The sequence below is a fragment of the Pseudopipra pipra genome, chromosome 9 (genome assembly GCF_036250125.1).
Source record: "Pseudopipra pipra isolate bDixPip1 chromosome 9, bDixPip1.hap1, whole genome shotgun sequence".
NCBI classification, from domain to species: Eukaryota; Metazoa; Chordata; class Aves; order Passeriformes; family Pipridae; genus Pseudopipra; species Pseudopipra pipra.
The window spans coordinates 21,938,455-21,954,496 of record NC_087557.1 but is presented as its reverse complement, the minus strand read 5'-3'; the positions used below and the strand labels follow the sequence as shown (position 1 = coordinate 21,954,496).

Here is a 16,042-nt window from a genome sequence, read left to right as displayed (position 1 = left end):
TGGAGCTCTTGTTTGCTTGTTGTATATCTGGGACAAAAGAAAAAGAGTGGCTTGGAGTGTGGGGAATTCACATTTCCCATTCTTGGGTGCCACTGAAGCTTGAAATGAATTCTATTATTTGATGACAAAATACCTTATTATCCTTTACCCATCCCAAGCCACACTTTCATAGTTCTTGGTGGAATAACCAGACATGTCATGGGCCAAATAAGGGTCAAAGCATTACCTTTTCTTTCAGACAACAGTGCTTCGACCCTGTTGTGTTCAGTGTTTTCATTTATTGCTCTTGAAGCTGAAACACATTCCAGATGTGATTTGCAAGGGCTGCTGCAAGGTCATAGCCAAGTGGAGGTGCTCTGGTTGGCCTGCAGTGACCCCGAGGTGTCCAAGGGTGGGGGGCCCTGCTCCCTGCTGCCACTCTGGGCCGGGGAGCTGTCACTGTAGATAAATCCTGACTTTTCCTTCCCTGAGAGGGGCTTCTCTGTCCTTCAGGGAGAGAAGAATGTGGGGGTTTGCAGGCGCCTCTGCCATCACCTGGTTCATTTCTTGATGAGTGTGATGAAGGCTGTCCCCAGGACCGCACAATAAGGGAAGTTTGTGCCTTGTGGAAGGGACAGTAAACAAGACAAATGAGGTCTGCTGTCCTAAAGAGAAGCATTTGCACACTGTAGCATGGCTCTTTTATTCTTGTGAGGGATTTTCTTCTATTAGATGAATGAAAAAAAGTAAAGAAAGAAGTTGCTTCCTTGATGATATCATTCACCTCCCAATCCTTTAAGCTCACCAGACCCAAGTAATGACGCTGGTGTCTATTAAAAATAAATAGCTGTTTTTTCTGCTACTGTTCCCTCAGGACAAATTCAGGCTTAAGGCATAAAGACAACATAAATTTCTTTCTTCAAAGGTCAAATTTTCAAAGGTCCAAGTGCAAACAGGAGTGGGTACCACGGAAAACCCAGCTGCAAATTCCAGTTACCAGAAACACTCATGCAGGTGTCATTTCAGCCAGGCTCCTGGTTTGCACAGAGCTGTCACATCCCTGGCTGTTTGTGGGGCTGAGATTTAATCCCTCCTCAGCAGCTCTAAGGGTAACGCATATTTTCACTGCTGGATAAATCAGCAGAATCCTCTGATGCAGTCTGAGGTTTTGGGGACCTGTCTAACAGGACCCACACTCCTCAGGCAGGGCTAAGGTGCACTTAACTGTGCTGGTCGTCGGCCTCTTCTCAGAGGACCTGTCACAGGAACTATTTCTGCAGCTCTGGTGTCTAAATAATGCCATGAACTTTCAGGAACACCAATCACGGTGTTGTTACTTAGGTATTTAGAACACCTTGAAGGATTTTTTTTTTCTTTCAAAAACTTGTCCACTTGCTCTTTGAACCCATGTAAACGTATTTTTTCTATTACATCACATGGCAAGGAGTCACACTTCTTCCCTGTATGTTGTGTGCATAGGTGTGTCCTTTTGCCTGATCTGAATCTGCCACATGTAATCCCCTTTCAATATCAATGTTTTCAAACTGGAAGATGGTCAGAAGTTTCCAAGTTTTGGGCTAGCTCACAAAATGTGGAGTAAATTCTGCACAGTTAAGCCGCAGCTGGGGATTTTTTTCTGATAGTCATGCTGCAGCATCAGCTTGCTGGGATGAGTAGAGGAATCCATGAGTTATTCCTGTGACCTAGCAGTGTTTGTCTCCCAATACAGTTTTCGTTTCTTCGATCTCACACCAATCTCCAGCTGAAAAAAACCCCTACGGGCCAAAAAGCAGCTCTGGTTGTTCTATGTAAACCATGTTGAGAGTCCAAAGTCAGGAGAACATCTTACCACAGCTGATGACTGTGGACAAATCCTATCCAAATATCTGGCCATTTCAATCTGGGTTTTGTTTTTTTTACCTATGAATCCAGTCTTCATTCCTATGAAACTGATTTTTTTTTCTCTTTTTCCAACAGTCCTGACTCTGATGCATTGAAATGTGACAGACATACAGCACTGCTGGTGTTGGAGTAGGGTCCCCAGGTGATTTCCATGGCAGTCTGGCACTGGTCAGTGATGTGGCTGCCAGCTCTGGGCTCCTCCTTGGGAGACTCCTGGGCTTTACTGGCAGTCAGGCACTGCTGGGTTTTACCCTCCTGGGTCTCTTCCATGTGTGTCTCACCTCTCCCCTACCCCCTCAGGGTTGCTCCCTGCAGCACATTGGCGAGTTCCCTGCACAGTTAAGGGTTCAACCGATGGGATGGGAGCAGGGAACGGCTGCGACCTCTCCGGAGTGAAATATGGCTTTGTGTCTGCAAAGAGGTTAAAGCTGCTCCCCAGCAAGACCAGCGGAAGGAAATGCCCTGTAGCTAAGTTTCATTTTGGTGTACAGTATGAGAACATATGCAACCCATTACAATAAAGCCCTTGCTGGAAAATGCCTAACCTATGCACTGTAAAACGTAATTAAGAGATTCCTTAAAAACACTGTTACCAACCAGTATCAAGGAGTGGATAATGAGAGGCTGCTTTGTGTAATCCAACCCTTTATCTTTAGGCCTTCGGGCTGTCCATGGCCAGGGTCTGTCCCCTTGCTGTTGCTGAGGTCTTTATTACAATAGCGGGTGCCTCCAGCACCCGCTAAGAAGTGTTCAGCCTTCTCTTGTAAAGCTCACCGGCTCCACTACAGCTTCCTAATGGATACAGCTGTCAGTTCCTCAGACAGAGCAGCCTGCTGTGACCTTGGGGATGGGGTTTCTGCAACCATTGGAGGGTCAGAACGCAGGGAAATGTGTTTAGCCCAACCAGGCACTGAAGGATACAGGTGATGTACTTAGGCTCAAAAGAGAGATGAAGGGGTTTTTTTCTCCACCAGAACAGAGAAGGACAGGGAGAAACAGAAATGCTGGAGATTGTCTTCCTCTGAAACCTCCCCAAGCCCAGAGTCATCTTCCTGGTACTTTTGCTAGCTGACATTAGCTTTTCCAACATGGATGGAAAAGGCTCAAGTTCTTTCCTCAACAGCTGCAAGTGAGCATCTTTCAGAGAACATCATCTCTCAGGACCATGTCAGAGTGGTGGAGTCTGGCCTAAGCAGTTTCCCAGTTTAGCAGGCAATAGCAGATGCCTGGCATGACATGAAGAGCACGTGTACCATCCCTGCAATCATGCAGAAACTTGTTTGCAGTAACTACACTTCTCCAAATGTGTAAACCAAATAAACTATCCCCTGCTGATGCATGGGTACTCATGTCATGAAGTCTCCATTTATTTTTGACCTTTATTTTGGTGAGGTTGGCTCCAGTGCAATAACTACCTAATTCCTGTGTGCCCACATGAGGACAGACTCCAGCTCCAATCTCCTCACCTCGTCCCACTGCTGTTCTTCAGAGCCTGTGAGGGACTCCCTCCCTCACAAACCAGACAAAATCACTTACAGGAATCTGGAGGTTTTCTATGTGGTCTAACACATCCTCAAGCCCCACCTGAAGTAGGCAGGTAAGGTCTACTTAGCTGGAACATTCTTGGCACTATGGGTGGACATATGCAGAGACTTGTTGCTGGCAGTGAACAAGGGCAGGGGTTTTTTGCAGGTCAGATAACCTACAAGCACTCTTATTGCCATTAAGCTCACAACATTATAAAAAGTGTTTCCTGTTGTGGTCATGGCCGTTCATTTGACCTTTCATTACATCAAAACAAGGAGTTCCATGTCTGTATGTAGGCAAATCCAACAGGAGCAGAGGCCAAGCCCTCTGCTATCACTGTCTGCATCTCTGCCCTCCAGCCCACCAGCTGGGCCTGAGAGCTAAGCTGAGTTTTACAATATCTGTAATTAGTCATTTTTATGGTGTGCTCATTTGCAATATTCTAGGTAAGGATCTGTCAATGTTTTCATTATATACCCTTCTGTTTCCAGGGGTTTATAACTAGGCCATAAAAAGACACGCTGGCGCAAAGCTTGACATATAAATTCTCAGCAGAGAGCCTATTTTTGTTTTTGTTTTGTTTTGTTTTGTTCTGTCACGTAAAAATATTACTTTTAAATGTGTGGTAAATATAGAAAAAATTTTCAAGGCTGTGTTTAACAAGGTTTCAGTTTAGCAGAGACATATTGCAAAAGGGATTAATTTCTGTGGCTTTCGGGTAGCCTAAAAAGGAGAAGTTGGGTGTAATTGAACTGAAAGACTACCTGTAATCTGGCATCTGGATTTAGGGTTCTATTCACCACACAAGCTGTGCTGGAATTGCTGACTCTTTATAACTGCAAGAGGGCGGTTATATCGCTCTGCCTTCGGCTCTGACAGTGCATATACAGACTCACATCCAAAGGCTGTATCCAACACTCAATTTCTATACCTGCACATCCAAGGAAGGGGTAAATTTTAAATGAAATTAGGATAGAAACAGAAGCCTTAGTAGTTAAACAGAAGAATGAAGTTTCAGTAAGGATTTTGGGTGGATGAGGGTTTGACCATGCTGAAGTGTCTACAGGCTTAATGATCTTTACTCATTTTTAGTGTGATTGGAAACAAAAATTCACATTGATGTTTAAGATTTCCTGTAAAAACCAGAATATGGCACACTGCTGTTATTCCATGAGAAATGCAATGCAAGGAGTTTTATGACATTAAAGGTTTAAGTTGTACCCATCAGGCAACACAAGCAGTTCTCTCACTTGGTGATATCACTGCTTTATAAAATGCTTTCTCTGCTTCCAGAAATTAGTGGTGGATGAGCTGCAGCATCTGCTGCTTGTCACCATGCTGGTGGTATGCTGAAATTCACCCTGGCACATCCAGCCAAGCAACAGGAGAGAAATTTCTGTTTGGGGCAGCTATCCTGCTACCAGACACTCCTCACAGGGGAGACACCAAAGGACTAACTGGCTTCAAGGACTCAAGATCAGTTAAGAAGATTTTCTGTGTCTCCAAGGCCAAGTTTTGCAACCCTTTCCTTACATAAAATGTAAAGAATTGATTTATCTCCCTCAAGAGCAAGGGCTACAAAATCTGCTCCTCATCTTCTTTTGATGATTTTGTGGTATGTTTCTGTGATCCTCAGTCTGATCCTTTTAATTTCAAAAGCTTTAATCAAAACCTCTTAACAATACATCCACTTACTGGTTTTGCGGTTTACATTTAATTCTGATTGATTTTTTTAAAAGGATGGTTGCATTAAGATGCTTCTGTTGGAGTGATTCATTAATATATGCCTGGGATGGCACAACCCCAGTCGGGCTGAAGCTTTTGCGTTGACAGACCACTAAAATAATACCCTGTGTGGGACTTCCCAGGGAGTAAATAGAGCTTTTACCAGGGAGATCTTAAACCCTTCTAGTATGCTGCAAGCGTGTTCAGGGAAGGCCTGGAGACTCAGGTATAACACAGAGTGTGTGTCAAAGGGCTGTGCAACACATGCTCAGTGTGTTTTTTGCTGAGAGCTCCGAGGTGGAGTTTGGGTTCCCCTGGTCTGGGCCAAAGTGACCTATCAATCTGCATGGCTGTGCAATTGAAGTGAGGTGAGCTACTGCCGGATGAATTAAAATCTTAAGATCTGTTTTTCAGGTTTAATGACAGGACTAGTGAAGGAGAACCACTTTTGCAGGAATGTTGTCTTGTCAGATGGAGGAGAGTGGCTGCAGGTGATTGCATTTAACTGAGCTTTACTGGAGCCAGTTGCCTGGTGTCTCTGAAAACTGGTCTGCTTGCTGCCCTGAATATAAAATATGTTGAGTATCTGCTTTATTTTTATGAACTGAAATGCAGATTTGATTGCAGAAGTCCAAACAACGCAAAAGTTCCATAGTTTATGCAGCTTAAAATCACAGCTTCTTCCTTTCACCGGGGCTCTGCAGAGTCACAGCATCTTGACAAACATATGAGTCAATCGAAGCTGTATTATCTTTTCTAAATTGACTTTTGGCATTGGTTTCTTTAGAATAAAAAATATTATTCATTTCCTCCAAGCTCCTCTTTTCAGCATCTTTGCCAAGAATCATGTCTAGCATGGAGAAGAAAGTAGATTTACACAAAGCGAAAAAAAGTCTCTGTCTTGGTTAATCTAAGTGCAGTGATTTGATGACAAGGGTGGGGTTAGCCTGGGCCCAAATTAATGTCATATTTTAACATGGAAACGGAACAGGTGGTAAACAGGTTTTAAATGGAGTAATAAAAATGGTTGTGAAAGTTTATTTTCTTTCAGCTGCATAATGATAGGAAAGGCTGTTTCAGGAACTAGGAGAGAATTTAGGGAGTGGATATATGTGAAATAAAAGAACAGAACAGCAGGATTCTGCAGGGACGTTTCCAAAAGGGCAGGTGCCTGCATGCACCCTGATGCATGTGCTGTGCCAATGTGTGCTCAGGTGTGAGGGTCTGTCCCACAGGACAGATCAGATCACTCAAGGAGAGTTAAGGTAGTGCTGAGCTGAGAGACAGGGATTAAAGTGTGCAGAGAGCTGGTAACGCTCCCCAAATGTGGCTGCTGGGGCACAGAGGGGTCATAAGTAATAAAGTTGTGAAGGGTAGGTTTGTGCACCTGGGATATGAACCGGCATAGGGCCATATTTCACTCCTTAAAACTCACAGAGTCTGGCGATAGCAGTGAGAGACTGTGTGCTCAAAGGTAAGATGTGTGTGCCTTTCATTTTCCTGCCCATCCCAGATAGCAGCATATCCTGCATCCCTGTGTGCCACGGATGTGGAGAAAGAGCCATGACAGGGGACACAAAGACACCTCTTCTTCCATTTACAGAAGAACCTTGTGGCGTGTAGTACTGATACTATGAAATATCTGTCACATGGTGCAACTGCTGTCTTTACAGAAACACTCAGCTGTGGCCTTTTATCTCAGCTGACTGGCTCTGGGGCTCTTTGCAGCTCCCTTTGCAAAGCACAGTGCTATTTAAATCTGTCTCTGGGATAATCAGGGAGGAGGAGTTTGTACTAAAGGTTTTCTAGTGATTTTAGAAGAGGAACCTTTGTGTTACTCAGGAAAGTTTCATTTTGCATTTTCTTTCCATTTCTTGATCCAGATACTTAGAAATCTCTCAGCACCTTCACACCTGAGTGCCCCTGACAGGCGTACACCAGGGCTGCTTGGACGCTGCTGCAAGAGGGCTCCAGCCATTAAAACCCCACAGTGTTCATGAGGAACTGTTGGTTTCTGCAAAATGTAAGGGTTTTTTTTTGGTTTGTTTTTTTTTTTTAAAGAAAAAACCTATTTTCTTAAAAACATTCTTCTACTTTGAAGAAAGATCTGAACATTTTTTGCAAAAGAGTTAGAAACTTGAGGCCAGGAAACATTTCCATGCAGCCATAGCTGAATGACAAGCAATTTAAAAAAAAAAATTCTGAATAGAGGTTTTCTTTTCCAAAGGCATTCATGCTATAAGTTCATGTGAGAAAGGATTTGGCTGTCTTGGAGTGGTGCAGATTTGGGAACTGTCGTCTCCATGTAACTTCTTTGAAGCATCTTAAAAGTGCTATAAATTAAGCCAATCTCAGCCCAAATCCAAGAATAATTTTGTCTGCATTAGAAGAAAGCGATCAAAATCAGTGCTCTTGCTGGCTGTCCCTGAAGAAAAGTCCCCAACTAAATGAGCCATGAAAACTGAGCTCTTTCACTGTGCTTCATCCAGCCAAGCATTGCACCATATTTTTTAGCAAAGCACTGGGGAGGTTTGTTCTGGGTCTATACAGAGGGCTTACATCTTCATAACTGTCCAGCCAACCCCTTTCAGGGGGTCCAAACTCTCTATATGAAAGAAAATAATTCCGTCCTGTCTTATATCTAATGCCATGGATCTGAAAGAGTGAGGGAGCATTGCACACTGGAAGAAAATAAAAGGGTGAAAAAGCTCTGAAAAGGCACTTGTGTGGGATCTTCTCAGGTATTTCTATCTTCATCACATGTGTTCATGACTTGTGACTGCAAAATTATTCATCATGCCCCTGCTAAAATACTGTACTGCTTCATATTCCCTTTTCCCAAAGGAGTTTCCATCTCTTTTCAGCTCAATTACTTGAATTAGTATTCAGATAATATATCTGTTAACTAGAATGAGCTTTCTTTCTTCTCCATCAATTTTAAGGGAATTCACTCCTGGTCCTTTGATAGACCAACTTGCTGTGTTAGTGAAGTTTAAGGAAGCCTGAACTTCCTCGATAAGCGCTGAGAGGGAACAAAGGAGCAGCTGACCATGTTTTGGATCCTCTTTCTTCCTAAAACATGAAACAACTTTCAGCTGGGGCTGCCCTGCTTCACCAGTTGAAGCCACTCTAGAAAAACCAACACACAGCTGCACCCTGGAGTGGCACCTCTCCCTGGGCTCAGGTGCTCCCTGTCTGGCCACACAATTTGGGCCAGTTAGCAGCCCTTGAGGCTAGGGAACTGCCAGGTGGCTGACAGGAAACTTCAGGTGTAATAAAAAATTAGTCTGGGGAAATGTCATGCTGGTGCTGGTTTCTACGAAAAAGTTCTTCTGAGGTTTTGGGAGAGGCAGTGGGAAGCCCTCCCCCAGCTGCTGGGTTCGGCAGGTGAGAACTGATGTCCTGTTTTCCCGGTGACAGGTTTGGGACATGCTGGGTAGCACCAGGCAGCTGAAACGGCATTGCGTGCTCCTGGTAGGATCGAGACAATAAAACTTCCTCCCGTCTCCCAAGCTCTGCAGCTTTCTGATGTCAACAACAGCAGCAGGAGGCTTCAGGCACGTTCCCGGCAGCTGATCGTATTTATCAAGTTCATGTTCCTTGCTTTTTATTTTTTTTTTTCCATATATATATCAAGGTCCGGGAGCCACAAGATGGCCACGTTCCAACTCCAGCCCCTTTGAGCATAGAGAAATGTGTGCTGGGGGCTGGAGCAGGGACATGCTTTCTCCATGTGAGCCGAAGAACAAACAGCAGAGCCCTCCATGGGGACTGATTGTTGACATGTTTATGATGATGAAGTGGGGTAGAACTCTCAAAGGGGGATGCTAGAAATGAAGAAGTAAAGTGTGGCACTGCTGAGGGCCTATATAATGCTAAATATTGTAGGAAACTGCAGTTTCTTCCTATTTGTGACCGCTTCACTGAGCAGTTAAAAAAGTCCCTTCCCAGCTGTACATCACGCGTTCCCCATTCGGAGCTGTAGCTGTAACAACAACAACAACCACCCAGCAGGCGCCAGGAGTACGGAGGGATCGGACTGGAGTTACAGGGGCTCTCGCCATAATTTATAACCCTACTCAAAAAGTGTGAAAGATATGATGCTGTGTGCCGGGAAATCCTACCCAGAGGACAGCTTACAGACCCAAAGTGGGTATTGGAACAGCCTGGCCGACTGAGGCTTGCCATCTTGCTTGGGGTCACAGGCAAAACACTTTATCTATGCCTGCATGTGCACATGTGGGTCTGCCCTGTGGGACAGTCCCTGGATCTGCTGCCCAAGGTCAAACCTCCCACCTGGCATTTAAAGGATGAGGGAGCCCGTTTAAATTCTCCCTTGTGGTGATGCACATTCTTTTGTCTGCACAACCCCCATGGGCTGCTCATCATGACTCTGTGGCCATGCTTCCCCTGGGACCAAGCTGCAGAGGCACATGGCTTTGGTGGGAACCTCCATGCGCATTGCACTGCCCAGCATCAGGGCTTTCAGTGCTGGCTCCTCATCAGAGCTCATAATCTGGCTCTGGGAACTTGTTTCACTCTCCACCTTGCACTGTGCAAAGTCTTCAGCTGAAATACCTGCAGGGGAACAGCAGCTCTCCCAGCTACACAGGTTGGGACTGTGAAATTGGGGTTCGGCACAACTTTGGCCAGGGGATGTGTGCTTGTCTGTAGTCAGACCAGGGCAGAGATAGTCAGCTGAGAAAGGGTCCAAGGTATGATGGCTATAAGAGTTCTAGATCACTCAGCTTTTGTTTGGTCAGCTCAAAAGGCAAGAGGGGACAATATGGATCTGTTTGCTATTGCCAGTGTAGTCAAAGCAAAGGTCTCCTCCAAGTTACTCCAATTCCTTCTTTTGGGTTACCCGCAAGCTGAGCAGCTCCAACAGTGTGCAAACTCTGTCCCTCTGCCTCCTCCACACTGCAATAGCTGCTTGAAAGCAGAACAGAAGTGCATGTTCACAGGCTATGCTCTGTAGGGTCACTGGGACTGTTGTCTTTTGTGAATCTGACTGGCTGACTCTGGGGCAGAGCAGCTTTCACTCTGAAGAAAAAAAAAGAAAACATCTTTTTCAGACAGTATTACAGTGTCTTAACCTGCTTTGAGTTCCCCTCTGGGCCTCTTGAATGTATGAGGTGGGAGTTGATAGCTTTGCCTTGGTCTGAATTCTGCTGCTACTGTACTGGGAGCTGCGTGTCCCTCGCTGGGATGATAGGCTTTGGCCAGCCACTTTTCCTCCAAAATATAGTGGGTTTTTGTTCAGAAAATATGTTTTTGGGCTTTTTGTTCCTAATAGAAAATTTATCTTCTCAGCAATGAAATGGAATTGTCTGTGGGAAAGGGATTGTTGGGGGAGGTGGTGATGTCTCTCAAAGTAATCATTACAGGAAGACTTGTAATTTAATATATTACAAGGTGATGAATCTTCCCCAGAAAGCAGAATAAAAGTTGTTATTTTATCCTTATTTTAGTGGTATAGCACCTGTATTTCTGTATCTGTCTTTTGGCTCACTGATGTGTTATTCTTCATTGATAAGAGCATGTCAGCCTTGCTGGAATCACTTCCTATCTCCCAGCTTCTGGCCCCACTGCAGGACTCCTGATTTTCCCATATCTGCCTTCTTTTGCATCTTTAATATTCCTGAGCTATAATGACTCGAGGCTCCCAAACCCCACCTGATACCAGCAACCATCGCACTGACATTCCAGTCCAGCTCTATTTCCAGACCTGTGCATGGGAAGGACCACCTGAGAAGCCATATCAAACTATCTGTTTTCTTTTCCTCCCTTTCTGTGCTTTTCACAGCATTTCCAGTTTTATGATCCTCTGAACTATAGCATTTTTCCTAGATCTTTTAAGTAGATGTTAGAGGAGTTAGACCTGGATTATTTCAGTGATTCCTTCACCTTTCAAGAAACACGACTGCTGAGAACTCTGCACCCTCTGTTTATAGTCCTGCCAAGCTGAAATCCTCCCACATCTGCCTGTATGAATGATTTTTGTGACCTCTCTGAGTCCCAGAAGTACACAAGTATCATTTGCCACATGTCCAACATCTCACAGGAGTGAGATACAAGGGGGAATGTGGACCTCCCCTTTGGGATAACCATATATTGGGCCAGGAGTCTGTAGATCCAGGGGAAGTGGAGCTTCAGGATGCATGTGTGTCTTTTTTTCCTCTGAACCCACCGGTGTTGGTGGCTCCATGTTACTCCCTACACGTTTTACTTTTCAGATCTGATTTGCCAGAAGAAAGTCACCACACAGAAAATCTGGCAAACAAACCACAAAGAACATCTGATCTGATCAGAAAATACGTAAGCCCGTTAGTAACTGTAGGCATGGCAAGGGCCAGCATTAATGGAGAACATATTTGTTTTTAAATCCCATCCACATAAACCGATCTGAAACAGATGTGAATGTTGGGGATATTAATAAGTGGGCAAACCCCAGGGATCCTGAAGGTACTGCTGCATGGGGGGAGAAGGGGCAATGACACATCTTTGCTATCACGTGGGTTTTATGAGGAAGGACTATGTTTTTACACTGTACCTTGCTTTGCACTCCCTGTTGGAAATGAAAAATACAGCATGAGGAATACAGAGAGAGAGGTGGCAGATTAAAGTGAGGATGGCTGCCTTTGGGAAGAGAAGGATGACTGCTTGTAGAAGAGTTGGGGTGAAAGAAACCCAGATTCTCTGCCCCTCATCTCAGTGCAGCTGGGCTGTGTTGGAGTGGTTCAAACAGTCCTGCCATGTCCAGGAGGATGAAAGCCTGAAGTGTGTCCAGGAAAGATGGAACCATGGATGTAAGAGGCTTTGCTTGCATATAAAAAGGCTTTTCAGAGCAATTTTGCTCTGTTAGGTTTGATAAGGTTTTTCACTCTTTGAAGATTTCCAGTCCTTTCTGTACAGTAGGAAGACTCTAGAACTTTGCAAGACAAGTATGCTAGGATTTTTTTGTGTTGCAAGCCCCAGTATTTTCTCTAGCCATCTTCCCTGAATCAGCTGAACCTTTTTATTGGCTGACAGTTAAAAAAAGGAAGGGATAACAAAAAATTCAGCCCAAGGCAGACACTTGGCATGGAAAATTGAAGCCCAAGTGGTTTAAGTTTAACCAAGTTATTAGCAATTGAAAACAGGGCTTTATAATTGGAAATGTTTGGCAAGCTAAATAAGAGGTTGTGCTACCAGCCCTGCCTCTCAGATGTGTGCATGTATGGGGATGTGCAAATACCCGACAGAAAGACATGTTTTTGTGTAAAGATGCTTACAACTGGAAACATGCACAAATGCCATGACACCACTTTTTATTCACCTCTTTCTTCTCAATCCTCATTCTTCAAGTTTGGGTTGTCCTTCCACCTCCTGTTATAATTAAAACCAGAGTGAAAATGCTTCTTGTGCTCACTGGAACAAAACACTAACTCTTCTCAGACTCTGAGAATTATTAAGATGAGAATTCAGACTGGCTTTGGGGTAACACAAAGACAACTTCCAGGGCACTGGGACAGTAGCACAGACGTTTTGTACCTCTACTTTATTCTTGCCCATTGCAATGAAAATGAAATTGGTTTGTTTTCAGTTTCTGTGCATGTGCTTGTGGCCCTTTGCATGTTTGCATCTCATCGGGTGGAGATGCAAGATTTTTGGGTAGCTCACCTGACCAGAGGGCAGGTGACCTGGGGTAGCAAGTGTCCTTGCTGGGCTGAGTTGGCCAGCCTGTCCTCTGTTTGCTTTCGTTAGGGCTCTCTGTGGTGTTTGCTGCAGCTCCATCACATGTCCCAGTAAAGTTTAAACTCTTGATTACCACGAGCCCCATTTCAGCCAGGAAACGACGTCAAGTTGAGTCATCATATTGTTTGAATTACACCAATATGAAAATCCATGAAAGCCACAGGGAGCCAGCATTTTCCCTTCTATATAAAATGGGGTTATGACCATATTAAAAAACACAACAAAACCAAGCAGCTTTTAACAGGAGATGGTGGAACAGAGGCCTTGAGTGAATGCCGAAAAAAGCCAAGCATGAAAATAATTACATTTGAAACAAGGCCCTGCTCTTTCTTCTGCTCAGCTTCATGATGACTTGTGCTTTTGTCACTTCTACATCTCCTACTCTGCCTTTCATTTTGGAGGGCGGAGAAGAGCAGCTTTGTGCTGGGACTGTTGAGTGGCAATCCAAGGCTGTTGGGACTGACAGACAGGGGAGGGAGACAGAGGTCTTGGCACTGCAAGGCACAAGAAATGCAAACCAGGGTGATAGATCAGAGATCCTCTTTATTTATTGTCATTGTGCATTTGTCATCAGTTGGTGTTGGTCTGGCTAAAGGCTGCATAAAATCAAGTCTGAGCAGTGCCAGGTTTGGGGGTCTTTGTACCTGATTTTCAACCCAAATATGATGGGGTCTGGGTGTGGCTGGGATGCTTGATGTCTCCCCAGGTTGCAATGAATAGCCCTGCTCTGTTCAGAAAGCCTCTTCCCTCTGACCAGGAAAATTGTGATCATTCACAAAAGGAAAGAAAAGATGGGGTTCAGGAAGGAAACAAAAAGTGGCTGGAAAGGAGACTGTTCTCCTGCCCTTAGCTGTTTACATGACCATTTTACCAAACCCTCTAGTAAGCTGCAGAGCCATTTCTCTGACAAAACCAAAAGGGAACCTTTTTAAATCAGCACAGAGCAGATCCCTGGCACTTTACACCTGGGCAGCACAAATCCTATTTCTTTCCCCTGATATCAGCATAAAAAAATGGGATGAAAGAGATGCTTTCATCCTGTTCTGTGAGACTGTCAGACCTTGGGCCATGCTGTAGAAGACCATCCCTGCCCCAGTGAACTACCAGCAGGTGCGGCTGAGGCCAAGGGGAAGAAGGCTCAATTGTCTTCCTCTTTTACAGGCAAAGAGGAAGCTGAGATATTCTGATGTTCATGTTTTCTCACAGGACCACAAAAGGTGCCACTGCAAGTCTGGGCTTTGCCACCCTCAGTGTGCCAGTGAGCAAAGTTCACTGGAAGACAAATGTCATGTTCTTCTCAAAGATTTTGCTGGTTCTCTGTTGACTTCCACTGTTAAATCTCACTGTTGCTAAATCTGAACAGACTCATGCTTTCAGATGCTGCCAAAATCCCCTGAAAGTCTTCCTACTTCTTCTTCAGAAGCAAAGTCATTTGTGCACTGAGGCTCATCCTGGACATTATTCATTTGTGTTTTTGCTCTGTCTCCAAGGCTCTGATACTCTCACAGCTCCAGACCCAAGAGAAACCAGCCCTACTGAAATCTGGAGTGAAACCTTCATCCCTTTCAGGCTTCTTGTTTGTTTCAGTGTTATGAATGGTGTTTGCATGTTTTTTAATCATCTCAGCTCGAGGATTTCAAGTCCTTTGCTGTCAGTAATTTTGATATATTGCTACCATGCTACACACCAAAAGTATTTTTACTTTCTTACCTCCACATATGTATGCAGTCAGGAACAATTACCAATGTCAATCCTATCTGCCTGCTAACTTGCTTTTTTTTCCTCCTTGGTCATGCTGTAAATCATTTTCACATTTACAACATTAAGAAGGTGCTCTGAGCAATCATTCTTGTAGTCAACAAACTCTTACTGCTTCTCAAGTGTCATGGGTCACTACTTCATTACTGGATTTCACTCCCAGTTAAAACCATTAATCTTGTCCCCACCACCTTTCTCTGGGCCTCTCAGTCCAGTATGTTTTATGTTAGGCACATATGACTCAAAGTTTTTTCATGCCAGCAGAGGTTCTGTAGCTTGAATTTCTGGGCTTGATAAGCAAGATCACCCAACTTGGGCTGGGTCACTCTTAGCTGAGCCTTTCTACAGAGAGCTGCATTTTTCAAGCAGATGCAGAGATTCTAAATACAGCAAAAGAAAGTAATAAGTCAGCTCCAAGGTAGTGATGCCACCTCAGCCATGGGAATCTCCAAGCTTCATCCCACCAGAGGATTATTGCTGCCTCAGCTGTTGCTTGAAGCCAGAACGGGTAGGAGCACAACATGGAATTGAGGGTAACCTGGGAAAGCAGATGTTTGTTTATGAGTCCTGAAGGTTCATCAGGAGTTGAACTTGCCTGTTAAAGATTGCACGTGCCTTTACGAGGCTTGGCTTCTGCTCTCATTTACTCTGCCCTCGAGCAGGGTGGAGGCAAACAGCCCGTGTGGATGGCAGGGCAGCATCTGACTCCTCCCATCTGTTATTGAATTGATGGGAATTCATAGGTGTTATATTAGACAGAGAAAGGCTCCCCTGTTGTTCCTTATATGAAATTGCAGCAAAAACATATTGAGAATTATAAGCACAAAAATGGAACATAAGGGCTACAGAATTCCAACAAAGCTTGTTTCATAGGCCACATCCACAGCGCGTTCATGCAAAATGCCATGTGAATCACACTTAATTTACTACAGAATATATTTTACTGTTTAAAAAAAAAAAGGCAAAAAAAAAGGAAGAAAAAAAACCCAAGCCTGTGAAGGGCAAGAGCTTTGCTGCATGTTAGCTGTAAAAGCTCCACAAAGTATGGAATCTATTAAAACCATTATTTGTTTATGATGTGAAAGTGATTAGTCTGTTCCAAAAACAAAAACATGAAAACTCTTAAGTACTGGGACCTTTTGGGAGAAGAGCCACTGAATCTTGATTATATTAATTCATATAATATGGGTCTTTTTCTATTGTATTTATAATTACTGTAGCACTTAGTTGCATTAACCACAGTCAAGGTCCTCTTGCACATTCATCTAGAAAACACATTCCCTACCCTGATGGACTTCTAAGCAGGTGGGAGCTGAATGGTCATCCCAGGTTTGCAGATGGAAACTGAGATAGAGACTCAGCATTACTTGCCCAGGGTCACGGTGAAGGGGCCGTGTGGCAGCTCAGGTGCCTC

The 16,042-nt window shown here is 44.3% G+C and overlaps 1 long non-coding RNA gene across 2 annotated transcripts in view; it reads left to right on the top strand.

Annotated features, from left to right (window-relative positions):
* LOC135419058 (uncharacterized) overlaps positions 1-7,298 on the top strand; it is a 95,048-nt gene extending 87,750 nt beyond the window's left edge. For both annotated transcript variants that reach the window (XR_010432806.1, XR_010432807.1), the window contains exon 3: positions 7,017-7,298. This is a non-coding gene — a long non-coding RNA (uncharacterized LOC135419058). The remainder of the gene's footprint in view (positions 1-7,016) is intronic.
* Positions 7,299-16,042: the final 8,744 nt, after the last annotated feature.